The sequence below is a fragment of the Schistocerca serialis genome, chromosome 7 (genome assembly GCF_023864345.2).
Source record: "Schistocerca serialis cubense isolate TAMUIC-IGC-003099 chromosome 7, iqSchSeri2.2, whole genome shotgun sequence".
NCBI lineage: Eukaryota > Metazoa > Arthropoda > Insecta > Orthoptera > Acrididae > Schistocerca > Schistocerca serialis.
The window spans coordinates 603359981-603387037 of record NC_064644.1 but is presented as its reverse complement, the minus strand read 5'-3'; the positions used below and the strand labels follow the sequence as shown (position 1 = coordinate 603387037).

Sequence of the window (27057 nt, the reverse complement as noted above, 5' to 3'; positions counted from 1 at the left end):
TTTGATCAGCGTCATAAGGGCTTGAATGTAACTTGCGATGGGACACAGCAAGAAGTAGCATCGCATTTATAGTACTGAAATTGGAGATGGAGAATTGCGTCAAAGATGGGAAATTCATTCCGGCAAGCGTACAAATGGCGAAAATGAGGTGTGTGTGGGGAAGCAGAATGCGCCAGTGACCGTGTGGCCTAATGGATAAGGCGTCGGACTTCGGATCCGAAGATTGCAGGTTCGAATCCTGTCACGGTCGACTTTTTCCAGTTCTGCAAAAGATGCATGCTGTTTTGCTGTGTTGTTTGAGTACTACAAAACTAGTTGAAAGTTGCTGCTGTCCGCTTCCTGGCTGCAAACCGGCGTCTACCTGAAGCACAAGCAAGACAAGGGGGTTCTGTAGCGAAATTTTCGGCACTGTTTCGATCAGGAGAGTTTTTGTTGGAACTACTGCGTCTGATTCAGGACCCAAGAGCTACGCCACAGGCGTCTGCGCACAGTCGAGCATGTGTGTTGAATAACGGTGCTGATAGCCACGTATCATTTCAAGTAGATTTGATTCCTTTCGGACACAATTTTTCATTGAATAGGATTGTAGCTCATTTGTGGCAGCAGGAAATAAGCTGTAGTGAAAAGGACCTTCCATAGATGGTCGCAGGTCCCATAAGTATTGTATGGCTCGTAATGCGTTGTGTGGAGCCCGGCTAGCTCAGTCGGTAGAGCATGAGACTCTTAATCTCAGGGTCGTGGGTTCGAGCCCCACGCTGGGCGGCGCGAAATTTTGTGTCTACGCGGATGCAACCTGCGCCCCTCTCGTGAGCTTTGCGTAATGAACGTAACGGGTTACGACGATGCCTAGCTTCGTATGAATATCAGAGGAATGGTTTTTGAAGCTGAAAGTAACTCTGAAATAAAATAAATGTGTTGTTTTGGAATTTTAGGTGTACATCGATATCGTGTGAGATGTGTAGGAAAGCAGCAGCTGTGCTAACTAAATACAAATAATGGTCGCTAATGCGGTGCGTTTCCAGCTGAAGGGCTCCGATTCACTACTCCATAAGAATAAAGTACCCGAAAAATGCACCAGGCGGCGCCTCCTTAGCTCAGTGGCAGAGCGCTGGTCTAGTAAACCAGAGGTCGTGAGTTCGATCCTCACAGGAGGCAAACGAATTTTGTAACAGCCCCTTCTACCGTAGCCCTTTCGAAAAAAGCGGTCAAGAATAAAAAAAATTATGAATGGGTGCGGTGTTTAAGAAATGCTCTCGCAAATGAAAAGTGCGAATGGTGCTATTAAAGTAGGCACCAGAAACTGCTGCTTTTGGCAGTCTCTGGAGAAAGCCGACGTGAAATACTTAGTTCTTGTGAAGTATTTTCTACCCCTGGTAGAGACCCTCGCGGTTGTCGTCGTCGTCGGCGCCGCCGCCGCCTTGGTAATAGCGGCAACTCGCCTTTGTATGACATAGGGTGAGGTACCTTCTGCAACCGACTGAGATGGCAGTAAGCGATTGAAGCTGATTTGCAACCTCTTGTTTGATCAGCGTCATAAGGGCTTGAATGTAACTTGCGATGGGACACAGCAAGAAGTAGCATCGCATTTATAGTACTGAAATTGGAGATGGAGAATTGCGTCAAAGATGGGAAATTCATTCCGGCAAGCGTACAAATGGCGAAAATGAGGTGTGTGTGGGGAAGCAGAATGCGCCAGTGACCGTGTGGCCTAATGGATAAGGCGTCGGACTTCGGATCCGAAGATTGCAGGTTCGAATCCTGTCACGGTCGACTTTTTCCAGTTCTGCAAAAGATGCATGCTGTTTTGCTGTGTTGTTTGAGTACTACAAAACTAGTTGAAAGTTGCTGCTGTCCGCTTCCTGGCTGCAAACCGGCGTCTACCTGAAGCACAAGCAAGACAAGGGGGTTCTGTAGCGAAATTTTCGGCACTGTTTCGATCAGGAGAGTTTTTGTTGGAACTACTGCGTCTGATTCAGGACCCAAGAGCTACGCCACAGGCGTCTGCGCACAGTCGAGCATGTGTGTTGAATAACGGTGCTGATAGCCACGTATCATTTCAAGTAGATTTGATTCCTTTCGGACACAATTTTTCATTGAATAGGATTGTAGCTCATTTGTGGCAGCAGGAAATAAGCTGTAGTGAAAAGGACCTTCCATAGATGGTCGCAGGTCCCATAAGTATTGTATGGCTCGTAATGCGTTGTGTGGAGCCCGGCTAGCTCAGTCGGTAGAGCATGAGACTCTTAATCTCAGGGTCGTGGGTTCGAGCCCCACGCTGGGCGGCGCGAAATTTTGTGTCTACGCGGATGCAACCTGCGCCCCTCTCGTGAGCTTTGCGTAATGAACGTAACGGGTTACGACGATGCCTAGCTTCGTATGAATATCAGAGGAATGGTTTTTGAAGCTGAAAGTAACTCTGAAATAAAATAAATGTGTTGTTTTGGAATTTTAGGTGTACATCGATATCGTGTGAGATGTGTAGGAAAGCAGCAGCTGTGCTAACTAAATACAAATAATGGTCGCTAATGCGGTGCGTTTCCAGCTGAAGGGCTCCGATTCACTACTCCATAAGAATAAAGTACCCGAAAAATGCACCAGGCGGCGCCTCCTTAGCTCAGTGGCAGAGCGCTGGTCTAGTAAACCAGAGGTCGTGAGTTCGATCCTCACAGGAGGCAAACGAATTTTGTAACAGCCCCTTCTACCGTAGCCCTTTCGAAAAAAGCGGTCAAGAATAAAAAAAATTATGAATGGGTGCGGTGTTTAAGAAATGCTCTCGCAAATGAAAAGTGCGAATGGTGCTATTAAAGTAGGCACCAGAAACTGCTGCTTTTGGCAGTCTCTGGAGAATGCCGACGTGAAATACTTAGTTCTTGTGAAGTATTTTCTACCCCTGGTAGAGACCCTCGCGGTTGTCGTCGTCGTCGGCGCCGCCGCCGCCTTGGTAATAGCGGCAACTCGCCTTTGTATGACATAGGGTGAGGTACCTTCTGCAACCGACTGAGATGGCAGTAAGCGATTGAAGCTGATTTGCAACCTCTTGTTTGATCAGCGTCATAAGGGCTTGAATGTAACTTGCGATGGGACACAGCAAGAAGTAGCATCGCATTTATAGTACTGAAATTGGAGATGGAGAATTGCGTCAAAGATGGGAAATTCATTCCGGCAAGCGTACAAATGGCGAAAATGAGGTGTGTGTGGGGAAGCAGAATGCGCCAGTGACCGTGTGGCCTAATGGATAAGGCGTCGGACTTCGGATCCGAAGATTGCAGGTTCGAATCCTGTCACGGTCGACTTTTTCCAGTTCTGCAAAAGATGCATGCTGTTTTGCTGTGTTGTTTGAGTACTACAAAACTAGTTGAAAGTTGCTGCTGTCCGCTTCCTGGCTGCAAACCGGCGTCTACCTGAAGCACAAGCAAGACAAGGGGGTTCTGTAGCGAAATTTTCGGCACTGTTTCGATCAGGAGAGTTTTTGTTGGAACTACTGCGTCTGATTCAGGACCCAAGAGCTACGCCACAGGCGTCTGCGCACAGTCGAGCATGTGTGTTGAATAACGGTGCTGATAGCCACGTATCATTTCAAGTAGATTTGATTCCTTTCGGACACAATTTTTCATTGAATAGGATTGTAGCTCATTTGTGGCAGCAGGAAATAAGCTGTAGTGAAAAGGACCTTCCATAGATGGTCGCAGGTCCCATAAGTATTGTATGGCTCGTAATGCGTTGTGTGGAGCCCGGCTAGCTCAGTCGGTAGAGCATGAGACTCTTAATCTCAGGGTCGTGGGTTCGAGCCCCACGCTGGGCGGCGCGAAATTTTGTGTCTACGCGGATGCAACCTGCGCCCCTCTCGTGAGCTTTGCGTAATGAACGTAACGGGTTACGACGATGCCTAGCTTCGTATGAATATCAGAGGAATGGTTTTTGAAGCTGAAAGTAACTCTGAAATAAAATAAATGTGTTGTATTTGGAATTTTAGGTGTACATCGATATCGTGTGAGATGTGTAGGAAAGCAGCAGCTGTGCTAACTAAATACAAATAATGGTCGCTAATGCGGTGCGTTTCCAGCTGAAGGGCTCCGATTCACTACTCCATAAGAATAAAGTACCCGAAAAATGCACCAGGCGGCGCCTCCTTAGCTCAGTGGCAGAGCGCTGGTCTAGTAAACCAGAGGTCGTGAGTTCGATCCTCACAGGAGGCAAACGAATTTTGTAACAGCCCCTTCTACCGTAGCCCTTTCGAAAAAAGCGGTCAAGAATAAAAAAAATTATGAATGGGTGCGGTATTTAAGAAATGCTCTCGCAAATGAAAAGTGCGAATGGTGCTATTAAAGTAGGCACCAGAAACTGCTGCTTTTGGCAGTCTCTGGAGAATGCCGACGTGAAATACTTAGTTCTTGTGAAGTATTTTCTACCCCTGGTAGAGACCCTCGCGGTTGTCGTCGTCGTCGTCGGCGCCGCCGCCGCCTTGGTAATAGCGGCAACTCGCCTTTGTATGACATAGGGTGAGGTACCTTCTGCAACCGACTGAGATGGCAGTAAGCGATTGAAGCTGATTTGCAACCTCTTGTTTGATCAGCGTCATAAGGGCTTGAATGTAACTTGCGATGGGACACAGCAAGAAGTAGCATCGCATTTATAGTACTGAAATTGGAGATGGAGAATTGCGTCAAAGATGGGAAATTCATTCCGGCAAGCGTACAAATGGCGAAAATGAGGTGTGTGTGGGAAGCAGAATGCGCCAGTGACCGTGTGGCCTAATGGATAAGGCGTCGGACTTCGGATCCGAAGATTGCAGGTTCGAATCCTGTCACGGTCGACTTTTTCCAGTTCTGCAAAAGATGCATGCTGTTTTGCTGTGTTGTTTGAGTACTACAAAACTAGTTGAAAGTTGCTGCTGTCCGCTTCCTGGCTGCAAACCGGCGTCTACCTGAAGCACAAGCAAGACAAGGGGGTTCTGTAGCGAAATTTTCGGCACTGTTTCGATCAGGAGAGTTTTTGTTGGAACTACTGCGTCTGATTCAGGACCCAAGAGCTACGCCACAGGCGTCTGCGCACAGTCGAGCATGTGTGTTGAATAACGGTGCTGATAGCCACGTATCATTTCAAGTAGATTTGATTCCTTTCGGACACAATTTTTCATTGAATAGGATTGTAGCTCATTTGTGGCAGCAGGAAATAAGCTGTAGTGAAAAGGACCTTCCATAGATGGTCGCAGGTCCCATAAGTATTGTATGGCTCGTAATGCGTTGTGTGGAGCCCGGCTAGCCAGTCGCGCTTGCGACACCGTGCTGGTCGGACGTGTCAGTGCTCCGCTCCGCCGCGTGTTCACAAGGCGTGTTTTCCACTCATATTTCTGTGTGCAAGTGTTGTGTTATTCTGCAGTTTATATCGTTTTCCATTTGTATTTTTGTTGCGGTCTTATTGTAGCGGGTTAACCGCTCGGTATCTGCTGCAATGTCCAGGTTATTTCCGCGAAAGTGTACACTGCGTTTTGATTTTGACAAGTCCACCCGATCTGTGCAACCGAGTTCACTGGAGATACATGACTGGATCGTTGATGTTATTGGGATTACATCTGACCAAGTGCACACCGCCTATTATGATACCGAGCAGTATTGTTTCTTTGTTAAATTACTGAATCCTGTATTACTGGAGAAGATCATGACGAAGCACGGAGGAAGTGCTCTTTTCCGACACCGGGACGACTCTGTCAGTACAGTGCTCATTTCCAATGCCGATGTAGACTACACGAACGTGCGTATTTTTAACTTACCCCCTGAAGTAGAAAATTGTTATCTAAAGGAGGTACTGTCCAAATTCGGTGACGTTAAACAGATTCGACATGAACGGTGGTCAAGTCAACATAGGTTGCAATGTTACAGTGGCGTTCGATCTGTAGAAATGCATGTCAAACAGAATATTCCATCCCATATACTTGTTTGTGACTATAAGGCTCACGTTACTTACATTGGCCAAACACCGACCTGTCATATCTGTAATGAGAGTGGTCACTTGCGTCAAGACTGCCCCAGGCGCATGTTTGTGTTAAAGAATTCCCTCCAGCAGCGTAAAAGGCTTACTTTGGCGGATGTAGTGGCAGCCAAGCCGATGACAGAGATTGGGCTCCCTAATTCTGAAATGCCTTCGGAACAGCAACAAGAAATTCGCTCTGATGACTTTCCGGTTCTGGTTCGGAGAGAAATAGGTGCGTTGCCCCCTGCAAAACTCGATGCCGCGACCAATAAGAGGCGCAGAACTTGTGACAGCAGTGGCTCTGATAACGACACCTCTAGTGCGAATGAGACCGCGAAAAAGGACGATCGGGAATCCGGCTCGGAAGCGAAAGCTCCAATCGGTGAGGCTATTGTGGACGCTTTTCCTCCCACAATTTCAAGTGCCGATACTTCCGTGGCAGTTAAGCAGTTGCCGCTGGCTAGTGCCTTAGAACTTCCGCTACAGCCAACTCAGGCCGACCAACCTGTACGTGTGGCTCACATTCCTGCAGGAAGTACACACACAGAGGCCTGTGATGGTGGTATACAAACATCTCCGAGCGCCGACGGTACACATCACGTGGCAGCCGCTTCGGTTCAGGACTCACAACAAGGGGAATGTCAACAACTCCAGGAAATATTACACACACAGCTGTCCGGGTCTGTCGGTGACACCAAACAGCTGCGGGCAGAGAATGTTGCCAAACAGGCTGATAGTGCGAGTGATAGTTCAGCTGCTCGCTCGCCGGCGGTGTCGCCGCGTGCCATCCCTTCGCGGGATGTGCCGGGAGAGCAGCTTGACATCACCCACGACCCTCCCACGCCGCCAGCTGCAGAGGTGCTCCACAGTGTCCGCCCCAGGATCCGAGTGCAACCTAATGTAAATGCTGTGCGTAAAAAGAGTAAGAACAAAGACGCACGAATACAACTCAGTGACGTCACAGACACGAATTTCCCGGCCACAAATATGGAATGGCATGAAGATGTTGCCCTTTAAAGATATTTGCTCCTTCCGCCTCTTCCACGTACTGTCATAATGTCGCAGGCCTATACGATCACGACATTAAATATTAATAAAATCCGGTCGGAGGTGAAACTGAGTGCCTTAAAACAATACCTCTATGAGTCGGGAACAGATATCGCTCTTTTGCAGGAGGTGGCCATGCCACACTTAACTCTTCCTGGTTTTGTTGCTATTACCAATTTTTCCCCCGACTCGAACGTGGGGACTGCCATCTTACTTAGAGAAGGCATTCCCGCCACTCAGGTTGACAAGTTAGATTCCGGTAGAGGTGTGGGTGTCACCGTCTTTGGCGTCACCATCATTAACTTGTACGCGCCTTCTGGCAGTACCTATAGGGCGGAACGAGCAAACTTTTTTAAGGAACAAATCATCTATTTGTTACGGAAAAATCCCGAACGTGTTATCATTGGAGGTGATTTTAATTGTGTTTTATCCCAGAAAGATCAGTCCCCGAATTTTAATTATTCGCCTGAATTAAAGCGTCTCGTGACCGACCTCAAGCTGAAAGACGCGTGGGAAATTAGGTACCCGACCTTGGTACGATTCACACACATCGTCGCGAATTCCTGCAGCAGAATTGACAGGATTTATGTTTCCGACGTTTTAGAGAATGTCTTGTTACAAATTGAAACAATACCCTCCAGCTTCTCTGATCACAGTGGTGTCGTTGCGTGCCTGAATTTGCTGCCACAACCAACGCGTTGGTATAAAAATCAATGGAACTTGAACGTCTCCTTATTAACGGATGCTGACCTAGAGGCGGCGGTGCGACGCGCTTGGGAGCAGTGCTTGCGCACTACCGCAAACTTTCGTAGCACCATAGCGTGGTGGACTCAGCATGCAAAACCCAAACTGCGAAAAGTTGTTATATTCTTCGGTATTGAAAGAGCAGCCGCGATAAAGAAGACGATGGAGTTCTACTACACTATCTTACGCGACCTCTGTGATAGAGCCGACGCCGCGCACACCAGAATAGACGACATTCGAAAAATAAAGGCGAAATTAATCAATCTTAAGAGGATGCAACTGGAAGGTCTTAAGATCAAATCTAAAGTGAAGTCGGTCAGGGACGATGAAACAGCCGCTCTATACCACCTTGTCAAACATGCTAAGAACAGAAGGAGGACTTTTATTGAGGCCCTGAAACTCGGTGATGGCACGACTGTCGACACCCAGCGAGAGATTATCAAGGCACTACACGACTATTTTGTTGACACCTACACGTCAGCGGCTACTCATGACGGCTGCTATGACGAACTGTTTAGTGCCATTTCCTCTACTATAACTAGAGAAGACAATGACACAATTTCATTAGAATTTAGTAATAAAGATGTTTTGGAGATTGTCTGCCACTCGCCGATCAGGAAGTCCCCTGGTCCTGACGGATTACCCATTGAATTTTACAGGAGGTATTGGCACATCATCGGGGACAAAATCACCCAATAAGTGAACGAAGTTTTTCAAGGGAAGCCTATACCACTTGCCTTTAAGGAATGCACAATTGTGCTTATCCCTAAAGGCAGAGGTACCAAAAATATCGCCAACTTCCGCCCCATTTCATTGTTAAACTCCGATTATAAAATAGTCGCCCGTGCAATCAACACGCGAATGATGCCCCTCACTGCTAAATTCATTGGACGTCAGCAGACATGTGCCTTCGGGAGAACTGTATTGCAAACGGCAGCTTTTTACCGGGATATCATTGCGTTAACGAACGCCAGTAACGTGAAGTGTGGGCTGATCTTTCTGGACTTTTTTAAAGCCTTTGACCTCGTCGCTCACGAGTACCTCCTTGAAACCATGAAAAGATTCGGTTTCTTGCAGAACGCGATTGACATGATCACAAACATGGCACTGGGGATCAACGCAAGGCTTTCTGTCAACTCGCAACTAACCCAACCGATTCAAATCAACAGAGGGATTCCACAAGGCAGCCCTTTGTCCATGTTACTTTTTGTTCTTTCACTCGAACCTCTGTTACTCCAACTGCAGGCGAAACTCACAGGGCTAACACTTTCAGGAGAAAAAACTGTCGTAGGCGCCTATGCCGACGATGTGGGTGTGGTTGTCCGCAATGAGAATGATGTCACCACTATAGCGGCTCACCTCCAGCAATACTGTTTGGCGTCGGGGGCTAAATTGAATGACAAGAAAAGTAAATTTATTAACCTCTGTGGCCTCCAGCATTTGCGAGTTGGCTACGCTCAGGAAGTCAGCGTCCACAAGGCTCTCGGCATCATATTGACGGCGTCCTCTTTACAGATGGCGGCGGCAAACTGGAGGGAAATAGTGCGTAAACTTAACGGTGCTCTCATTGACAATTCCCACAGAAGCCTCAATCAATTTGATCGGATTCATCTGGTCAACTCCTGTATTTTATCCAAAGCCTTCTACACGGCGCAGCTCCTGCCACTGCCTGCAGTCATTGCTAAGCAAATTATGTCGAAGGTGACCAATTTTATTTGGAGAGGGGAAATTTTTCGCGTGTCTGCCAAAACTGCGACACTCCACCCCCAGAATGGAGGGATGGGATTAGTAGATATCAAGGTGAAAGCGATGGCTCTCTATGTTACAAGGACGACCGCTATAATTAACAATGATCCTTCTGGCATTACAGCGCAATTATTCACTGCCGTCAGGCCGCAAAGTCTTGACCCACCGCTGAATATTCAGCCCATCAGTTATCGGCTAAAACATATCAGAGATTATTACCTTTCACGGAGCTACATCAGTAAAGAGGTCATAAACTCTCAACGTCTAACTGCACAAGCCATAATAGCGGACTGGAGACAACACGAAGGAACGAATCCTTTGGCAACGAAGCTCGGTGGCATGAACTGGGATATTGTATGGCGCAATGTCAGTTCCCGTGTCCTCAGTTCCGATGCTCGCACTGCCTGGTACAAAGCCATCAATGATGTGGTTAGCACGAACGAGAGGTTACATAAAATCGGGCTCAGTGACACCCCTCTCTGTCGTCGCTGCCAACTGACGGATACAGTTAACCACCGTTACACCTGCGGGGACCGTCTCCAGAACTGGGTTTGGCTTCGACAAAAAATAGCTCTTCTTACCAGGACTACAACCGCCAATGTTTCGTCAGCACTACTGTCTCGTCCTGATGTGCATTTTTATCCGCAGACGAAAAACAATGCAGTTTTGTGGTTGCTGGGTACCTATTCCAGCTACGTCTTTAATAATTTTGGCGGTGACAATTATTTGGAATTCAAGATGTTTATGGATATCGAATTCGCCAAAACATGTACGTACCAGAATCATGGGAAACTCTTCGGCAATATGCTTAAAATAGCGTTTCATCGCATGGGTATCGGATAGGTCAACTGAGTGTGACGGGGTGAGGCCGGGCCGCGGGACACCAGTAGTGCCGCGAAGAGGCCCCACTGCTTCTGTGTCGCGTCCGGACTCCCCCTCACACTGCGGCCTTCACTGACTCGCTGGACACTGGCTACAGGAACTTTCATTGAGTGAGATACGAAGCTGTGTTTATGTTACGTTTATTCTTCGAGCAGCACTTCTACTATGCCCAAGGGCGAAGTCTTTTCGTTGTCTTTTTCACCATTCCAATTTCTTTTCATAGAAGGTTACGGGTTTCGTTAAAAAAAAATAAAAAAAAAAAAAAAAAAAAAGTGGCGCAATTGGCTAGCGCACGGTCCTTATAAGGCAGTAGCCGTGAGCAATGCCGGGGTTGTGAGTTCGAGCCTCACATGGGGCATACTTTTACCAATTGTTCCTTTTTTTATGTGCTCTTGTTGTGTCTTTACATTTGCTTTTTTTTTACTGCTGTGTGGAAATGACCGAGGTGGTCAATCGGCGTTTTCAGTTTCAAGTTGGTTGATGTGGTGCATTCCAGGTACGGCTTTCCATGACGCACGGGTCGAATTACTTTAAATTTGAAGTTAAGGTTCTTGCTTTTACTAGTTTTTCTAGGGATGTTTTTTCTTTTTTCTCTTTTCCCTTTTTTTCCCCCGTATGTGTGCTGTTCGCTGCATACCAATACATTCCGTTGCATTACTTTGGAGGGATTTATTCATTTTTCATTTCGCATGTATGTTTCCACGTATTGGACCATCCGGAGGAACTACTTGCTCTTACGCAGGAATATCTGGATCAACGGGGGAACACCCACGTTCATTGTCATCGGGGGAGCTACATCAACTAATTGTACAGCCACAGAAGCTCGCCAACGACGGCAATTATGGAGAGCGCAAGGCCGGGCTATAAGGGGAGTTGGGAGGCCCGTAAAAAAAAAAAAAAAAAAAAAAAAAGCTAGCTAAGTCGGTAGAGCATGAGACTCTTAATCTCAGGGTCGTGGGTTCGAGCCCCACGCTGGGCGGCGCGAAATTTTGTGTCTACGCGGATGCAACCTGCGCCCCTCTCGTGAGCTTTGCGTAATGAACGTAACGGGTTACGACGATGCCTAGCTTCGTATGAATATCAGAGGAATGGTTTTTGAAGCTGAAAGTAACTCTGAAATGAAATAAATGTGTTGTATTTGGAATTTTAGGTGTACATCGATATCGTGTGAGATGTGTAGGAAAGCAGCAGCTGTGCTAACTAAATACAAATAATGGTCGCTAATGCGGTGCGTTTCCAGCTGAAGGGCTCCGATTCACTACTCCATAAGAATAAAGTACCCGAAAAATGCACCAGGCGGCGTCTCCTTAGCTCAGTGGCAGAGCGCTGGTCTAGTAAAGCAGAGGTCGTGAGTTCGATCTTCACAGGAGGCAAACGAATTTTGTAACAGCCCCTTCTACCGTAGCCCTTTCGAAAAAAGCGGTCAAGAATAAAAAAAATTATGAATGGGTGCGGTATTTAAGAAATGCTCTCGCAAATGAAAAGTGCGAATGGTGCTATTAAAGTAGGCACCAGAAACTGCTGCTTTTGGCAGTCTCTGGAGAATGCCGACGTGAAATACTTAGTTCTTGTGAAGTATTTTCTACCCCTGGTAGAGACCCTCGCGGTTGTCGTCGTCGTCGTCGTCGTCGGCGCCGCCGCCGCCTTGGTAATAGCGGCAACTCGCCTTTGTATGACATAGGGTGAGGTACCTTCTGCAACCGACTGAGATGGCAGTAAGCGATTGAAGCTGATTTGCAACCTCTTGTTTGATCAGCGTCATAAGGGCTTGAATGTAACTTGCGATGGGACACAGCAAGAAGTAGCATCGCATTTAAAGTACTGAAATTGGAGATGGAGAATTGCGTCAAAGATGGGAAATTCATTCCGGCAATCGTACAAATGGCGAAAATGAGGTGTGTGTGGGGAAGCAGATTGCGCCAGTGACCGTGTGGCCTAATGGATAAGGCGTCGGACTTCGAATCCGAAGATTGCAGGTTCGAATCCTGTCACGGTCGACTTTTTCCAGTTCTGCAAAAGATGCATGCTGTTTTGCTGTGTTGTTTGAGTACTACAAAACTAGTTGAAAGTTGCTGCTGTCCGCTTCCTGGCTGCAAACCGGCGTCTACCTGAAGCACAAGCAAGACAAGGGGGTTCTGTAGCGAAATTTTCGGCACTGTTTCGATCAGGAGAGTTTTTGTTGGAACTACTGCGTCTGATTCAGGACCCAAGAGCTACGCCACAGGCGTCTGCGCACAGTCGAGCATGTGTGTTGAATAACGGTGCTGATAGCCACGTATCATTTCAAGTAGATTTGATTCCTTTCGGACACAATTTTTCATTGAATAGGATTGTAGCTCATTTGTGGCAGCAGGAAATAAGCTGTAGTGAAAAGGACCTTCCATAGATGGTCGCAGGTCCCATAAGTATTGTATGGCTCGTAATGCGTTGTGTGGAGCCCGGCTAGCTCAGTCGGTAGAGCATGAGACTCTTAATCTCAGGGTCGTGGGTTCGAGCCCCACGCTGGGCGGCGCGAAATTTTGTGTCTACGCGGATGCAACCTGCGCCCCTCTCGTGAGCTTTGCGTAATGAACGTAACGGGTTACGACGATGCCTAGCTTCGTATGAATATCAGAGGAATGGTTTTTGAAGCTGAAAGTAACTCTGAAATAAAATAAATGTGTTGTATTTGGAATTTTAGGTGTACATCGATATCGTGTGAGATGTGTAGGAAAGCAGCAGCTGTGCTAACTAAATACAAATAATGGTCGCTAATGCGGTGCGTTTCCAGCTGAAGGGCTCCGATTCACTACTCCATAAGAATAAAGTACCCGAAAAATGCACCAGGCGGCGCCTCCTTAGCTCAGTGGCAGAGCGCTGGTCTAGTAAACCAGAGGTCGTGAGTTCGATCCTCACAGGAGGCAAACGAATTTTGTAACAGCCCCTTCTACCGTAGCCCTTTCGAAAAAAGCGGTCAAGAATAAAAAAAATTATGAATGGGTGCGGTATTTAAGAAATGCTCTCGCAAATGAAAAGTGCGAATGGTGCTATTAAAGTAGGCACCAGAAACTGCTGCTTTTGGCAGTCTCTGGAGAATGCCGACGTGAAATACTTAGTTCTTGTGAAGTATTTTCTACCCCTGGTAGAGACCCTCGCGGTTGTCGTCGTCGTCGTCGTCGTCGTCGTCGGCGCCGCCGCCGCCTTGGTAATAGCGGCAACTCGCCTTTGTATGACATAGGGTGAGGTACCTTCTGCAACCGACTGAGATGGCAGTAAGCGATTGAAGCTGATTTGCAACCTCTTGTTTGATCAGCGTCATAAGGGCTTGAATGTAACTTGCGATGGGACACAGCAAGAAGTAGCATCGCATTTAAAGTACTGAAATTGGAGATGGAGAATTGCGTCAAAGATGGGAAATTCATTCCGGCAATCGTACAAATGGCGAAAATGAGGTGTGTGTGGGGAAGCAGTTTGCGCCAGTGACCGTGTGGCCTAATGGATAAGGCGTCGGACTTCGAATCCGAAGATTGCAGGTTCGAATCCTGTCACGGTCGACTTTTTCCAGTTCTGCAAAAGATGCATGCTGTTTTGCTCTGTTGTTTGAGTACTACAAAACTAGTTGAAAGTTGCTGCTGTCCGCTTCCTGGCTGCAAACCGGCGTCTACCTGAAGCACAAGCAAGACAAGGGGGTTCTGTAGCGAAATTTTCGGCACTGTTTCGATCAGGAGAGTTTTTGTTGGAACTACTGCGTCTGATTCAGGACCCAAGAGCTACGCCACAGGCGTCTGCGCACAGTCGAGCATGTGTGTTGAATAACGGTGCTGATAGCCACGTATCATTTCAAGTAGATTTGATTCCTTTCGGACACAATTTTTCATTGAATAGGATTGTAGCTCATTTGTGGCAGCAGGAAATAAGCTGTAGTGAAAAGGACCTTCCATAGATGGTCGCAGGTCCCATAAGTATTGTATGGCTCGTAATGCGTTGTGTGGAGCCCGGCTAGCTCAGTCGGTAGAGCATGAGACTCTTAATCTCAGGGTCGTGGGTTCGAGCCCCACGCTGGGCGGCGCGAAATTTTGTGTCTACGCGGATGCAACCTGCGCCCCTCTCGTGAGCTTTGCGTAATGAACGTAACGGGTTACGACGATGCCTAGCTTCGTATGAATATCAGAGGAATGGTTTTTGAAGCTGAAAGTAACTCTGAAATAAAATAAATGTGTTGTATTTGGAATTTTAGGTGTACATCGATATCGTGTGAGATGTGTAGGAAAGCAGCAGCTGTGCTAACTAAATACAAATAATGGTCGCTAATGCGGTGCGTTTCCAGCTGAAGGGCTCCGATTCACTACTCCATAAGAATAAAGTACCCGAAAAATGCACCAGGCGGCGCCTCCTTAGCTCAGTGGCAGAGCGCTGGTCTAGTAAACCAGAGGTCGTGAGTTCGATCCTCACAGGAGGCAAACGAATTTTGTAACAGCCCCTTCTACCGTAGCCCTTTCGAAAAAAGCGGTCAAGAATAAAAAAAATTATGAATGGGTGCGGTATTTAAGAAATGCTCTCGCAAATGAAAAGTGCGAATCGTGCTATTAAAGTAGGCACCAGAAACTGCTGCTTTTGGCAGTCTCTGGAGAATGCCGACGTGAAATACTTAGTTCTTGTGAAGTATTTTCTACCCCTGGTAGAGACCCTCGCGGTTGTCGTCGTCGTCGTCGTCGGCGCCGCCGCCGCCTTGGTAATAGCGGCAACTCGCCTTTGTATGACATAGGGTGAGGTACCTTCTGCAACCGACTGAGATGGCAGTAAGCGATTGAAGCTGATTTGCAACCTCTTGTTTGATCAGCGTCATAAGGGCTTGAATGTAACTTGCGATGGGACACAGCAAGAAGTAGCATCGCATTTAAAGTACTGAAATTGGAGATGGAGAATTGCGTCAAAGATGGGAAATTCATTCCGGCAATCGTACAAATGGCGAAAATGAGGTGTGTGTGGGGAAGCAGATTGCGCCAGTGACCGTGTGGCCTAATGGATAAGGCGTCGGACTTCGAATCCGAAGATTGCAGGTTCGAATCCTGTCACGGTCGACTTTTTCCAGTTCTGCAAAAGATGCATGCTGTTTTGCTGTGTTGTTTGAGTACTACAAAACTAGTTGAAAGTTGCTGCTGTCCGCTTCCTGGCTGCAAACCGGCGTCTACCTGAAGCACAAGCAAGACAAGGGGGTTCTGTAGCGAAATTTTCGGCACTGTTTCGATCAGGAGAGTTTTTGTTGGAACTACTGCGTCTGATTCAGGACCCAAGAGCTACGCCACAGGCGTCTGCGCACAGTCGAGCATGTGTGTTGAATAACGGTGCTGATAGCCACGTATCATTTCAAGTAGATTTGATTCCTTTCGGACACAATTTTTCATTGAATAGGATTGTAGCTCATTTGTGGCAGCAGGAAATAAGCTGTAGTGAAAAGGACCTTCCATAGATGGTCGCAGGTCCCATAAGTATTGTATGGCTCGTAATGCGTTGTGTGGAGCCCGGCTAGCTCAGTCGGTAGAGCATGAGACTCTTAATCTCAGGGTCGTGGGTTCGAGCCCCACGCTGGGCGGCGCGAAATTTTGTGTCTACGCGGATGCAACCTGCGCCCCTCTCGTGAGCTTTGCGTAATGAACGTAACGGGTTACGACGATGCCTAGCTTCGTATGAATATCAGAGGAATGGTTTTTGAAGCTGAAAGTAACTCTGAAATAAAATAAATGTGTTGTATTTGGAATTTTAGGTGTACATCGATATCGTGTGAGATGTGTAGGAAAGCAGCAGCTGTGCTAACTAAATACAAATAATGGTCGCTAATGCGGTGCGTTTCCAGCTGAAGGGCTCCGATTCACTACTCCATAAGAATAAAGTACCCGAAAAATGCACCAGGCGGCGCCTCCTTAGCTCAGTGGCAGAGCGCTGGTCTAGTAAACCAGAGGTCGTGAGTTCGATCCTCACAGGAGGCAAACGAATTTTGTAACAGCCCCTTCTACCGTAGCCCTTTCGAAAAAAGCGGTCAAGAATAAAAAAAATTATGAATGGGTGCGGTATTTAAGAAATGCTCTCGCAAATGAAAAGTGCGAATGGTGCTATTAAAGTAGGCACCAGAAACTGCTGCTTTTGGCAGTCTCTGGAGAATGCCGACGTGAAATACTTAGTTCTTGTGAAGTATTTTCTACCCCTGGTAGAGACCCTCGCGGTTGTCGTCGTCGTCGTCGGCGCCGCCGCCGCCTTGGTAATAGCGGCAACTCGCCTTTGTATGACATAGGGTGAGGTACCTTCTGCAACCGACTGAGATGGCAGTAAGCGATTGAAGCTGATTTGCAACCTCTTGTTTGATCAGCGTCATAAGGGCTTGAATGTAACTTGCGATGGGACACAGCAAGAAGTAGCATCGCATTTAAAGTACTGAAATTGGAGATGGAGAATTGCGTCAAAGATGGGAAATTCATTCCGGCAATCGTACAAATGGCGAAAATGAGGTGTGTGTGGGGAAGCAGATTGCGCCAGTGACCGTGTGGCCTAATGGATAAGGCGTCGGACTTCGAATCCGAAGATTGCAGGTTCGAATCCTGTCACGGTCGACTTTTTCCAGTTCTGCAAAAGATGCATGCTGTTTTGCTGTGTTGTTTGAGTACTACAAAACTAGTTGAAAGTTGCTGCTGTCCGCTTCCTGGCTGCAAACCGGCGTCTACCTGAAGCACAAGCAAGACAAGGGGGTTCTGTAGCGAAATTTTCGGCACTGTTTCGATCAGGAGAGTTTTTGTTGGAACTACTGCGTCTGATTCAGGACCCAAGAGCTACGCCACAGGCGTCTGCGCACAGTCGAGCATGTGTGTTGAATAACGGTGCTGATAGCCACGTATCATTTCAAGTAGATTTGATTCCTTTCGGACACAATTTTTCATTGAATAGGATTGTAGCTCATTTGTGGCAGCAGGAAATAAGCTGTAGTGAAAAGGACCTTCCATAGATGGTCGCAGGTCCCATAAGTATTGTATGGCTCGTAATGCGTTGTGTGGAGCCCGGCTAGCTCAGTCGGTAGAGCATGAGACTCTTAATCTCAGGGTCGTGGGTTCGAGCCCCACGCTGGGCGGCGCGAAATTTTGTGTCTACGCGGATGCAACCTGCGCCCCTCTCGTGAGCTTTGCGTAATGAACGTAACGGGTTACGACGATGCCTAGCTTCGTATGAATATCAGAGGAATGGTTTTTGAAGCTGAAAGTAACTCTGAAATAAAATAAATGTGTTGTATTTGGAATTTTAGGTGTACATCGATATCGTGTGAGATGTGTAGGAAAGCAGCAGCTGTGCTAACTAAATACAAATAATGGTCGCTAATGCGGTGCGTTTCCAGCTGAAGGGCTCCGATTCACTACTCCATAAGAATAAAGTACCCGAAAAATGCACCAGGCGGCGCCTCCTTAGCTCAGTGGCAGAGCGCTGGTCTAGTAAACCAGAGGTCGTGAGTTCGATCCTCACAGGAGGCAAACGAATTTTGTAACAGCCCCTTCTACCGTAGCCCTTTCGAAAAAAGCGGTCAAGAATAAAAAAAATTATGAATGGGTGCGGTATTTAAGAAATGCTCTCGCAAATGAAAAGTGCGAATGGTGCTATTAAAGTAGGCACCAGAAACTGCTGCTTTTGGCAGTCTCTGGAGAATGCCGACGTGAAATACTTAGTTCTTGTGAAGTATTTTCTACCCCTGGTAGAGACCCTCGCGGTTGTCGTCGTCGTCGTCGGCGCCGCCGCCGCCTTGGTAATAGCGGCAACTCGCCTTTGTATGACATAGGGTGAGGTACCTTCTGCAACCGACTGAGATGGCAGTAAGCGATTGAAGCTGATTTGCAACCTCTTGTTTGATCAGCGTCATAAGGGCTTGAATGTAACTTGCGATGGGACACAGCAAGAAGTAGCATCGCATTTAAAGTACTGAAATTGGAGATGGAGAATTGCGTCAAAGATGGGAAATTCATTCCGGCAATCGTACAAATGGCGAAAATGAGGTGTGTGTGGGGAAGCAGATTGCGCCAGTGACCGTGTGGCCTAATGGATAAGGCGTCGGACTTCGAATCCGAAGATTGCAGGTTCGAATCCTGTCACGGTCGACTTTTTCCAGTTCTGCAAAAGATGCATGCTGTTTTGCTGTGTTGTTTGAGTACTACAAAACTAGTTGAAAGTTGCTGCTGTCCGCTTCCTGGCTGCAAACCGGCGTCTACCTGAAGCACAAGCAAGACAAGGGGGTTCTGTAGCGAAATTTTCGGCACTGTTTCGATCAGGAGAGTTTTTGTTGGAACTACTGCGTCTGATTCAGGACCCAAGAGCTACGCCACAGGCGTCTGCGCACAGTCGAGCATGTGTGTTGAATAACGGTGCTGATAGCCACGTATCATTTCAAGTAGATTTGATTCCTTTCGGACACAATTTTTCATTGAATAGGATTGTAGCTCATTTGTGGCAGCAGGAAATAAGCTGTAGTGAAAAGGACCTTTCATAGATGGTCGCAGGTCCCATAAGTATTGTATGGCTCGTAATGCGTTGTGTGGAGCCCGGCTAGCTAAGTCGGTAGAGCATGAGACTCTTAATCTCAGGGTCGTGGGTTCGAGCCCCACGCTGGGCGGCGCGAAATTTTGTGTCTACGCGGATGCAACCTGCGCCCCTCTCGTGAGCTTTGCGTAATGAACGTAACGGGTTACGACGATGCCTAGCTTCGTATGAATATCAGAGGAATGGTTTTTGAAGCTGAAAGTAACTCTGAAATGAAATAAATGTGTTGTATTTGGAATTTTAGGTGTACATCGATATCGTGTGAGATGTGTAGGAAAGCAGCAGCTGTGCTAACTAAATACAAATAATGGTCGCTAATGCGGTGCGTTTCCAGCTGAAGGGCTCCGATTCACTACTGCATAAGAATAAAGTACCCGAAAAATGCACCAGGCGGCGTCTCCTTAGCTCAGTGGCAGAGCGCTGGTCTAGTAAACCAGAGGTCGTGAGTTCGATCCTCACAGGAGGCAAACGAATTTTGTAACAGCCCCTTCTACCGTAGCCCTTTCGAAAAAAGCGGTCAAGAATAAAAAAAATTATGAATGGGTGCGGTATTTAAGAAATGCTCTCGCAAATGAAAAGTGCGAATGGTGCTATTAAAGTAGGCACCAGAAACTGCTGCTTTTGGCAGTCTCTGGAGAATGCCGACGTGAAATACTTAGTTCTTGTGAAGTATTTTCTACCCCTGGTAGAGACCCTCGCGGTTGTCGTCGTCGTCGTCGTCGTCGGCGCCGCCGCCGCCTTGGTAATAGCGGCAACTCGCCTTTGTATGACATAGGGTGAGGTACCTTCTGCAACCGACTGAGATGGCAGTAAGCGATTGAAGCTGATTTGCAACCTCTTGTTTGATCAGCGTCATAAGGGCTTGAATGTAACTTGCGATGGGACACAGCAAGAAGTAGCATCGCATTTATAGTACTGAAATTGGAGATGGAGAATTGCGTCAAAGATGGGAAATTCATTCCGGCAAGCGTACAAATGGCGAAAATGAGGTGTGTGTGGGGAAGCAGATTGCGCCAGTGACCGTGTGGCCTAATGGATAAGGCGTCGGACTTCGGATCCGAAGATTGCAGGTTCGAATCCTGTCACGGTCGACTTTTTCCAGTTCTGCAAAAGATGCATGCTGTTTTGCTGTGTTGTTTGAGTACTACAAAACTAGTTGAAAGTTGCTGCTGTCCGCTTCCTGGCTGCAAACCGGCGTCTACCTGAAGCACAAGCAAGACAGGGGGTTCTGTAGCGAAATTTTCGGCAAAGTGCCGATCAGGAGAGTTTTTGTTGGAACTACTGCGTCTGATTCAGGACCCAAGAGCTACGCCACAGGCATCTGTTACAATTGTTCATTGAATAGGATTGTAGCTCATTTGTGGCAGCAGGAAATAAGCTGTAGTGAAAAGGACCTTCCATAGATGGTCGCAGGTCCCATAAGTACTGTATGGCTCGTAACACGTTGTGTGGGGCCCGGCTAGCTCAGTCGGTCGAGCATGAGACTCTTAATCTCAGGGTCGTGGGTTCGAGCCCCACGCTGGGCGGGCGCAAACATTTGTGTCTACGGGGATGCAACCTGCGCCCCTCTCGTGAGCCTTGCGTAATGAACGTAACGGGTTAAGACGATGCCTAGCTTCGTATTAATATCAGAGGAATGGTTTTTGAAACTGAAAGTAACTCTGAAATGAAATAAATGTGTTGTTTTGGAATTTTTGGTGTACATCGATATCGTGTGAGATGTGTAGGAAAGCAGCAGCTGTGCTAACTAAATACAAATAATGGTCGCTAATGCGGTGCGTTTCCAGCTGAAGGGCTCCGATTCACTAGTCCATAAGAATAAAGTACCAGAAAAGTGCGCTAGGCGGCGCCTCCTTAGCTCAGTGGCAGAGCGCTGGTCTAGTAAACCAGAGGTCGTGAGTTCGATCCTCACAGGAGGCAAATGAATTTTGTAACAGCCCCTTCTACCTTTGCCCTTTCGAAAAAAGCGGTAAGAATAAAAAGAATTATGAATGGGTGCGGTATTTAAGAAATGCTCTCGCAAATGAATAGTGCGAATGCTGCTATTAAAGTAGGCACCAGAAACTGCTGCTTTTGGCAGTCTCTGGAGAATGCCGACGTGAAATACTTAGTTCTTGTGATGTATTTTCTACCCCTGGTAGAGACCCTCGCGGTTGTCGTCGTCGTCGTCGGCGCCGCCGCCGCTTTGGTAATAGCGGCAAGTCGCCATTGTATGACATAGGGTGACGTACCGTCTGCAACCGACTGAGATGGCAGTAAGCGATTGAAGCTGATTTGCAACCTCTTGCTTGATCAGCGTCATAAGGGCTTGAATGTAACTTGCGATGGGACACAGCAAGAAGTAGCTTCGCATTTTTAATACTGAAATTGGAGAATTGCGTCAAAGATGGGAAATTCATTCCGGCAAGCGTACAAATGGCGAAAATGAGGTGTGTGTGGGGAAGCACATTGCGCCAGTGACCGTGTGGCCTAATGGATAAGGCGTCGGACTTCGGATCCGAAGATTGCAGGTTCGAATCCTGTCACAGTCGACTTTTTCCAGTTCTGCAAAAGATGCATGCTGTTTCACTGTGTTGTTTGAGTACTACAAAACTAGTTGAAAGTTGCTGCTGTCCGCTTCCTGGCTGCAAACCGGCGTCTACCTGAAGCACAAGCAAGACAGGGGGTTCTGTAGCGAAATTTTCGGCAAAGTGCCGATCAGGAGAGTTTTTGTTGGAACTACTGCGTCTGATTCAGGACCCAAGAGCTACGCCACAGGCATCTGTTACAATTGTTCATTGAATAGGATTGTAGCTCATTTGTGGCAGCAGGAAATAAGCTGTAGTGAAAAGGACCTTCCATAGATGGTCGCAGGTCCCATAAGTACTGTATGGCTCGTATCACGTTGTGTGGGGCCCGGCTAGCTCAGTCGGTCGAGCATGAGACTCTTAATCTCAGGGTCGTGGGTTCGAGCCCCACGCTGGGCGGGCGCAAAATTTTGTGTCTACGCGGATGCAACCTGCGCCCCTCTCGTGAGCCTTGCGTAATGAACGTAACGGGTTAAGACGATGCCTAGCTTCGTATTAATATCAGAGGAATGGTTTTCGAAACTGAAAGTAACTCTGAAATGAAATAAATGTGTTGTTTTGGAATTTTAGGTGTACATCGATATCGTGTGAGATGTGTAGGAAAGCAGCAGCTGTGCTAACTAAATACAAATAATGGTCGCTAATGCGGTGCGTTTCCAGCTGAAGGGCTCCGATTCACTAGTCCATAAGAATAAAGTACCAGAAAAGTGCGCTAGGCGGCGCCTCCTTAGCTCAGTGGCAGAGCGCTGGTCTAGTAAACCAGAGGTTGTGAGTTCGATCCTCACAGGAGGCAAATGAATTTTGTAACAGCCCCTTCTACCTTTGCCCTTTCGAAAAAAGCGGTCAAGAATAAAAAGAATTATGAATGGGTGCGGTATTTAAGAAATGCTCTCGCAAATGAATAGTGCGAATGCTGCTATTAAAGTAGGCACCAGAAACTTCTGCTTTTGGCAGTCTCTGGAGAATGCCGACGTGAAATACTTAGTCCTTGTGATGTATTTTCTACCCCTGGTAGAGACCCTCGCGGTTGTCGTCGTCGGCGCCGCCGCCGCTTTGGTAATAGCGGCAAGTCGCCATTGTATGACATAGGGTGACGTACCCTCTGCAACCGACTGAGATGGCAGTAAGCGATTGAAGCTGATTTGCAACCTCTTGCTTGATCAGCGTCATAAGGGCTTGAATGTAACTTGCGATGGGACACAGCAAGAAGTAGCTTCGCATTTTTAGTACTGAAATTGGAGAATTGCGTCAAAGATGGGAAATTCATTCCGGCAAGCGTACAAATGGCGAAAATGAGGTGTGTGTGGGGAAGCACATTGCGCCAGTGACCGTGTGGCCTAATGGATAAGGCGTCGGACTTCGGATCCGAAGATTGCAGGTTCGAATCCTGTCACGGTCGACTTTTTCCAGTTCTGCAAAAGATGCATGCTGTTTCACTGTGTTGTTTGAGTACTACAAAACTAGTTGAAAGTTGCTGCTGTCCGCTTCCTGGCTGCAAACCGGCGTCTACCTGAAGCACAAGCAAGACAGGGGGTTCTGTAGCGAAATTTTCGGCAAAGTGCCGATCAGGAGAGTTTTTGTTGGAACTACTGCGTCTGATTCAGGACCCAAGAGCTACGCCACAGGCATCTGTTACAATTGTTCATTGAATAGGATTGTAGCTCATTTGTGGCAGCAGGAAATAAGCTGTAGTGAAAAGGACCTTCCATAGATGGTCGCAGGTCCCATAAGTACTGTATGGCTCGTATCACGTTGTGTGGGGCCCGGCTAGCTCAGTCGGTCGAGCATGAGACTCTTAATCTCAGGGTCGTGGGTTCGAGCCCCACGCTGGGCGGGCGCAAAATTTTGTGTCTACGCGGATGCAACCTGCGCCCCTCTCGTGAGCCTTGCGTAATGAACGTAACGGGTTAAGACGATGCCTAGCTTCGTATTAATATCAGAGGAATGGTTTTCGAAACTGAAAGTAACTCTGAAATGAAATAAATGTGTTGTTTTGGAATTTTAGGTGTACATCGATATCGTGTGAGATGTGTAGGAAAGCAGCAGCTGTGCTAACTAAATACAAATAATGGTCGCTAATGCGGTGCGTTTCCAGCTGAAGGGCTCCGATTCACTAGTCCATAAGAATAAAGTACCAGAAAAGTGCGCTAGGCGGCGCCTCCTTAGCTCAGTGGCAGAGCGCTGGTCTAGTAAACCAGAGGTTGTGAGTTCGATCCTCACAGGAGGCAAATGAATTTTGTAACAGCCCCTTCTACCTTTGCCCTTTCGAAAAAAGCGGTCAAGAATAAAAAGAATTATGAATGGGTGCGGTATTTAAGAAATGCTCTCGCAAATGAATAGTGCGAATGCTGCTATTAAAGTAGGCACCAGAAACTTCTGCTTTTGGCAGTCTCTGGAGAATGCCGACCTGAAATACTTAGTCCTTGTGATGTATTTTCTACCCCTGGTAGAGACCCTCGCGGTTGTCGTCGTCGGCGCCGCCGCCGCTTTGGTAATAGCGGCAAGTCGCCATTGTATGACATAGGGTGACGTACCCTCTGCAACCGACTGAGATGGCAGTAAGCGATTGAAGCTGATTTGCAACCTCTTGCTTGATCAGCGTCATAAGGGCTTGAATGTAACTTGCGATGGGACACAGCAAGAAGTAGCTTCGCATTTTTAGTACTGAAATTGGAGAATTGCGTCAAAGATGGGAAATTCATTCCGGCAAGCGTACAAATGGCGAAAATGAGGTGTGTGTGGGGAAGCACATTGCGCCAGTGACCGTGTGGCCTAATGGATAAGGCGTCGGACTTCGGATCCGAAGATTGCAGGTTCGAATCCTGTCACGGTCGACTTTTTCCAGTTCTGCAAAAGATGCATGCTGTTTCACTGTGTTGTTTGAGTACTACAAAACTAGTTGAAAGTTGCTGCTGTCCGCTTCCTGGCTGCAAACCGGCGTCTACCTGAAGCACAAGCAAGACAGGGGGTTCTGTAGCGAAATTTTCGGCAAAGTGCCGATCAGGAGAGTTTTTGTTGGAACTACTGCGTCTGATTCAGGACCCAAGAGCTACGCCACAGGCATCTGTTACAATTGTTCATTGAATAGGATTGTAGCTCATTTGTGGCAGCAGGAAATAAGCTGTAGTGAAAAGGACCTTCCATAGATGGTCGCAGGTCCCATAAGTACTGTATGGCTCGTATCACGTTGTGTGGGGCCCGGCTAGCTCAGTCGGTCGAGCATGAGACTCTTAATCTCAGGGTCGTGGGTTCGAGCCCCACGCTGGGCGGGCGCAAAATTTTGTGTCTACGCGGATGCAACCTGCGCCCCTCTCGTGAGCCTTGCGTAATGAACGTAACGGGTTAAGACGATGCCTAGCTTCGTATTAATATCAGAGGAATGGTTTTCGAAACTGAAAGTAACTCTGAAATGAAATAAATGTGTTGTTTTGGAATTTTAGGTGTACATCGATATCGTGTGAGATGTGTAGGAAAGCAGCAGCTGTGCTAACTAAATACAAATAATGGTCGCTAATGCGGTGCGTTTCCAGCTGAAGGGCTCCGATTCACTAGTCCATAAGAATAAAGTACCAGAAAAGTGCGCTAGGCGGCGCCTCCTTAGCTCAGTGGCAGAGCGCTGGTCTAGTAAACCAGAGGTTGTGAGTTCGATCCTCACAGGAGGCAAATGAATTTTGTAACAGCCCCTTCTACCTTTGCCCTTTCGAAAAAAGCGGTCAAGAATAAAAAGAATTATGAATGGGTGCGGTATTTAAGAAATGCTCTCGCAAATGAATAGTGCGAATGCTGCTATTAAAGTAGGCACCAGAAACTTCTGCTTTTGGCAGTCTCTGGAGAATGCCGACGTGAAATACTTAGTCCTTGTGATGTATTTTCTACCCCTGGTAGAGACCCTCGCGGTTGTCGTCGTCGTCGTCGGCGCCGCCGCCGCTTTGGTAATAGCGGCAAGTCGCCATTGTATGACATAGGGTGACGTACCCTCTGCAACCGACTGAGATGGCAGTAAGCGATTGAAGCTGATTTGCAACCTCTTGCTTGATCAGCGTCATAAGGGCTTGAATGTAACTTGCGATGGGACACAGCAAGAAGTAGCTTCGCATTTTTAGTACTGAAATTGGAGAATTGCGTCAAAGATGGGAAATTCATTCCGGCAAGCGTACAAATGGCGAAAATGAGGTGTGTGTGGGGAAGCACATTGCGCCAGTGACCGTGTGGCCTAATGGATAAGGCGTCGGACTTCGGATCCGAAGATTGCAGGTTCGAATCCTGTCACGGTCGACTTTTTCCAGTTCTGCAAAAGATGCATGCTGTTTCACTGTGTTGTTTGAGTACTACAAAACTAGTTGAAAGTTGCTGCTGTCCGCTTCCTGGCTGCAAACCGGCGTCTACCTGAAGCACAAGCAAGACAGGGGGTTCTGTAGCGAAATTTTCGGCAAAGTGCCGATCAGGAGAGTTTTTGTTGGAACTACTGCGTCTGATTCAGGACCCAAGAGCTACGCCACAGGCATCTGTTACAATTGTTCATTGAATAGGATTGTAGCTCATTTGTGGCAGCAGGAAATAAGCTGTAGTGAAAAGGACCTTCCATAGATGGTCGCAGGTCCCATAAGTACTGTATGGCTCGTATCACGTTGTGTGGGGCCCGGCTAGCTCAGTCGGTCGAGCATGAGACTCTTAATCTCAGGGTCGTGGGTTCGAGCCCCACGCTGGGCGGGCGCAAAATTTTGTGTCTACGCGGATGCAACCTGCGCCCCTCTCGTGAGCCTTGCGTAATGAACGTAACGGGTTAAGACGATGCCTAGCTTCGTATTAATATCAGAGGAATGGTTTTCGAAACTGAAAGTAACTCTGAAATGAAATAAATGTGTTGTTTTGGAATTTTAGGTGTACATCGATATCGTGTGAGATGTGTAGGAAAGCAGCAGCTGTGCTAACTAAATACAAATAATGGTCGCTAATGCGGTGCGTTTCCAGCTGAAGGGCTCCGATTCACTAGTCCATAAGAATAAAGTACCAGAAAAGTGCGCTAGGCGGCGCCTCCTTAGCTCAGTGGCAGAGCGCTGGTCTAGTAAACCAGAGGTTGTGAGTTCGATCCTCACAGGAGGCAAATGAATTTTGTAACAGCCCCTTCTACCTTTGCCCTTTCGAAAAAAGCGGTCAAGAATAAAAAGAATTATGAATGGGTGCGGTATTTAAGAAATGCTCTCGCAAATGAATAGTGCGAATGCTGCTATTAAAGTAGGCACCAGAAACTTCTGCTTTTGGCAGTCTCTGGAGAATGCCGACGTGAAATACTTAGTCCTTGTGATGTATTTTCTACCCCTGGTAGAGACCCTCGCGGTTGTCGTCGTCGTCGTCGGCGCCGCCGCCGCTTTGGTAATAGCGGCAAGTCGCCATTGTATGACATAGGGTGACGTACCCTCTGCAACCGACTGAGATGGCAGTAAGCGATTGAAGCTGATTTGCAACCTCTTGCTTGATCAGCGTCATAAGGGCTTGAATGTAACTTGCGATGGGACACAGCAAGAAGTAGCTTCGCATTTTTAGTACTGAAATT

The 27057-nt window shown here is 47.4% G+C and overlaps 41 non-coding genes across 41 annotated transcripts; all 41 read left to right on the top strand.

Annotated features, from left to right (window-relative positions):
- The first annotated feature begins 177 nt into the window (after positions 1–177).
- Positions 178–250, top strand: Trnar-ucg (transfer RNA arginine (anticodon UCG)). The gene has a single exon. It is a non-coding gene; the product is annotated as a tRNA-Arg (tRNA).
- Positions 251–689: 439 nt separating this feature from the next.
- Trnak-cuu (transfer RNA lysine (anticodon CUU)) lies at positions 690–762 on the top strand. The gene has a single exon. It is a non-coding gene; the product is annotated as a tRNA-Lys (tRNA).
- A 321-nt stretch (positions 763–1083) lies between these two features.
- Trnat-agu (transfer RNA threonine (anticodon AGU)) lies at positions 1084–1155 on the top strand. Its single transcript has one exon. It is a non-coding gene; the product is annotated as a tRNA-Thr (tRNA).
- A 542-nt stretch (positions 1156–1697) lies between these two features.
- Trnar-ucg (transfer RNA arginine (anticodon UCG)) lies at positions 1698–1770 on the top strand. Its single transcript has one exon. It is a non-coding gene; the product is annotated as a tRNA-Arg (tRNA).
- Positions 1771–2209: 439 nt separating this feature from the next.
- Positions 2210–2282, top strand: Trnak-cuu (transfer RNA lysine (anticodon CUU)). Its single transcript has one exon. It is a non-coding gene; the product is annotated as a tRNA-Lys (tRNA).
- Positions 2283–2603: 321 nt separating this feature from the next.
- On the top strand, positions 2604–2675 carry Trnat-agu (transfer RNA threonine (anticodon AGU)). The gene has a single exon. It is a non-coding gene; the product is annotated as a tRNA-Thr (tRNA).
- A 542-nt stretch (positions 2676–3217) lies between these two features.
- On the top strand, positions 3218–3290 carry Trnar-ucg (transfer RNA arginine (anticodon UCG)). The gene has a single exon. It is a non-coding gene; the product is annotated as a tRNA-Arg (tRNA).
- A 439-nt stretch (positions 3291–3729) lies between these two features.
- Positions 3730–3802, top strand: Trnak-cuu (transfer RNA lysine (anticodon CUU)). The gene has a single exon. It is a non-coding gene; the product is annotated as a tRNA-Lys (tRNA).
- A 322-nt stretch (positions 3803–4124) lies between these two features.
- Trnat-agu (transfer RNA threonine (anticodon AGU)) lies at positions 4125–4196 on the top strand. Its single transcript has one exon. It is a non-coding gene; the product is annotated as a tRNA-Thr (tRNA).
- A 544-nt stretch (positions 4197–4740) lies between these two features.
- On the top strand, positions 4741–4813 carry Trnar-ucg (transfer RNA arginine (anticodon UCG)). Its single transcript has one exon. It is a non-coding gene; the product is annotated as a tRNA-Arg (tRNA).
- A 6877-nt stretch (positions 4814–11690) lies between these two features.
- Positions 11691–11762, top strand: Trnat-agu (transfer RNA threonine (anticodon AGU)). Its single transcript has one exon. It is a non-coding gene; the product is annotated as a tRNA-Thr (tRNA).
- Positions 11763–12313: 551 nt separating this feature from the next.
- Positions 12314–12386, top strand: Trnar-ucg (transfer RNA arginine (anticodon UCG)). The gene has a single exon. It is a non-coding gene; the product is annotated as a tRNA-Arg (tRNA).
- A 439-nt stretch (positions 12387–12825) lies between these two features.
- On the top strand, positions 12826–12898 carry Trnak-cuu (transfer RNA lysine (anticodon CUU)). Its single transcript has one exon. It is a non-coding gene; the product is annotated as a tRNA-Lys (tRNA).
- A 322-nt stretch (positions 12899–13220) lies between these two features.
- On the top strand, positions 13221–13292 carry Trnat-agu (transfer RNA threonine (anticodon AGU)). The gene has a single exon. It is a non-coding gene; the product is annotated as a tRNA-Thr (tRNA).
- A 557-nt stretch (positions 13293–13849) lies between these two features.
- On the top strand, positions 13850–13922 carry Trnar-ucg (transfer RNA arginine (anticodon UCG)). The gene has a single exon. It is a non-coding gene; the product is annotated as a tRNA-Arg (tRNA).
- Positions 13923–14361: 439 nt separating this feature from the next.
- Trnak-cuu (transfer RNA lysine (anticodon CUU)) lies at positions 14362–14434 on the top strand. Its single transcript has one exon. It is a non-coding gene; the product is annotated as a tRNA-Lys (tRNA).
- Positions 14435–14756: 322 nt separating this feature from the next.
- On the top strand, positions 14757–14828 carry Trnat-agu (transfer RNA threonine (anticodon AGU)). The gene has a single exon. It is a non-coding gene; the product is annotated as a tRNA-Thr (tRNA).
- Positions 14829–15376: 548 nt separating this feature from the next.
- On the top strand, positions 15377–15449 carry Trnar-ucg (transfer RNA arginine (anticodon UCG)). Its single transcript has one exon. It is a non-coding gene; the product is annotated as a tRNA-Arg (tRNA).
- A 439-nt stretch (positions 15450–15888) lies between these two features.
- On the top strand, positions 15889–15961 carry Trnak-cuu (transfer RNA lysine (anticodon CUU)). Its single transcript has one exon. It is a non-coding gene; the product is annotated as a tRNA-Lys (tRNA).
- A 322-nt stretch (positions 15962–16283) lies between these two features.
- On the top strand, positions 16284–16355 carry Trnat-agu (transfer RNA threonine (anticodon AGU)). Its single transcript has one exon. It is a non-coding gene; the product is annotated as a tRNA-Thr (tRNA).
- Positions 16356–16900: 545 nt separating this feature from the next.
- Trnar-ucg (transfer RNA arginine (anticodon UCG)) lies at positions 16901–16973 on the top strand. Its single transcript has one exon. It is a non-coding gene; the product is annotated as a tRNA-Arg (tRNA).
- Positions 16974–17412: 439 nt separating this feature from the next.
- Trnak-cuu (transfer RNA lysine (anticodon CUU)) lies at positions 17413–17485 on the top strand. Its single transcript has one exon. It is a non-coding gene; the product is annotated as a tRNA-Lys (tRNA).
- Positions 17486–17807: 322 nt separating this feature from the next.
- Positions 17808–17879, top strand: Trnat-agu (transfer RNA threonine (anticodon AGU)). The gene has a single exon. It is a non-coding gene; the product is annotated as a tRNA-Thr (tRNA).
- A 545-nt stretch (positions 17880–18424) lies between these two features.
- Trnar-ucg (transfer RNA arginine (anticodon UCG)) lies at positions 18425–18497 on the top strand. The gene has a single exon. It is a non-coding gene; the product is annotated as a tRNA-Arg (tRNA).
- Positions 18498–18936: 439 nt separating this feature from the next.
- On the top strand, positions 18937–19009 carry Trnak-cuu (transfer RNA lysine (anticodon CUU)). Its single transcript has one exon. It is a non-coding gene; the product is annotated as a tRNA-Lys (tRNA).
- Positions 19010–19331: 322 nt separating this feature from the next.
- Positions 19332–19403, top strand: Trnat-agu (transfer RNA threonine (anticodon AGU)). Its single transcript has one exon. It is a non-coding gene; the product is annotated as a tRNA-Thr (tRNA).
- Positions 19404–19954: 551 nt separating this feature from the next.
- On the top strand, positions 19955–20027 carry Trnar-ucg (transfer RNA arginine (anticodon UCG)). Its single transcript has one exon. It is a non-coding gene; the product is annotated as a tRNA-Arg (tRNA).
- A 362-nt stretch (positions 20028–20389) lies between these two features.
- Positions 20390–20462, top strand: Trnak-cuu (transfer RNA lysine (anticodon CUU)). The gene has a single exon. It is a non-coding gene; the product is annotated as a tRNA-Lys (tRNA).
- A 322-nt stretch (positions 20463–20784) lies between these two features.
- On the top strand, positions 20785–20856 carry Trnat-agu (transfer RNA threonine (anticodon AGU)). The gene has a single exon. It is a non-coding gene; the product is annotated as a tRNA-Thr (tRNA).
- Positions 20857–21394: 538 nt separating this feature from the next.
- On the top strand, positions 21395–21467 carry Trnar-ucg (transfer RNA arginine (anticodon UCG)). Its single transcript has one exon. It is a non-coding gene; the product is annotated as a tRNA-Arg (tRNA).
- A 362-nt stretch (positions 21468–21829) lies between these two features.
- Positions 21830–21902, top strand: Trnak-cuu (transfer RNA lysine (anticodon CUU)). The gene has a single exon. It is a non-coding gene; the product is annotated as a tRNA-Lys (tRNA).
- Positions 21903–22224: 322 nt separating this feature from the next.
- On the top strand, positions 22225–22296 carry Trnat-agu (transfer RNA threonine (anticodon AGU)). The gene has a single exon. It is a non-coding gene; the product is annotated as a tRNA-Thr (tRNA).
- A 533-nt stretch (positions 22297–22829) lies between these two features.
- Positions 22830–22902, top strand: Trnar-ucg (transfer RNA arginine (anticodon UCG)). Its single transcript has one exon. It is a non-coding gene; the product is annotated as a tRNA-Arg (tRNA).
- A 362-nt stretch (positions 22903–23264) lies between these two features.
- On the top strand, positions 23265–23337 carry Trnak-cuu (transfer RNA lysine (anticodon CUU)). The gene has a single exon. It is a non-coding gene; the product is annotated as a tRNA-Lys (tRNA).
- Positions 23338–23659: 322 nt separating this feature from the next.
- Trnat-agu (transfer RNA threonine (anticodon AGU)) lies at positions 23660–23731 on the top strand. The gene has a single exon. It is a non-coding gene; the product is annotated as a tRNA-Thr (tRNA).
- A 533-nt stretch (positions 23732–24264) lies between these two features.
- Positions 24265–24337, top strand: Trnar-ucg (transfer RNA arginine (anticodon UCG)). The gene has a single exon. It is a non-coding gene; the product is annotated as a tRNA-Arg (tRNA).
- Positions 24338–24699: 362 nt separating this feature from the next.
- On the top strand, positions 24700–24772 carry Trnak-cuu (transfer RNA lysine (anticodon CUU)). The gene has a single exon. It is a non-coding gene; the product is annotated as a tRNA-Lys (tRNA).
- A 322-nt stretch (positions 24773–25094) lies between these two features.
- Positions 25095–25166, top strand: Trnat-agu (transfer RNA threonine (anticodon AGU)). The gene has a single exon. It is a non-coding gene; the product is annotated as a tRNA-Thr (tRNA).
- Positions 25167–25705: 539 nt separating this feature from the next.
- Positions 25706–25778, top strand: Trnar-ucg (transfer RNA arginine (anticodon UCG)). The gene has a single exon. It is a non-coding gene; the product is annotated as a tRNA-Arg (tRNA).
- Positions 25779–26140: 362 nt separating this feature from the next.
- Positions 26141–26213, top strand: Trnak-cuu (transfer RNA lysine (anticodon CUU)). Its single transcript has one exon. It is a non-coding gene; the product is annotated as a tRNA-Lys (tRNA).
- Positions 26214–26535: 322 nt separating this feature from the next.
- On the top strand, positions 26536–26607 carry Trnat-agu (transfer RNA threonine (anticodon AGU)). Its single transcript has one exon. It is a non-coding gene; the product is annotated as a tRNA-Thr (tRNA).
- Positions 26608–27057: the final 450 nt, after the last annotated feature.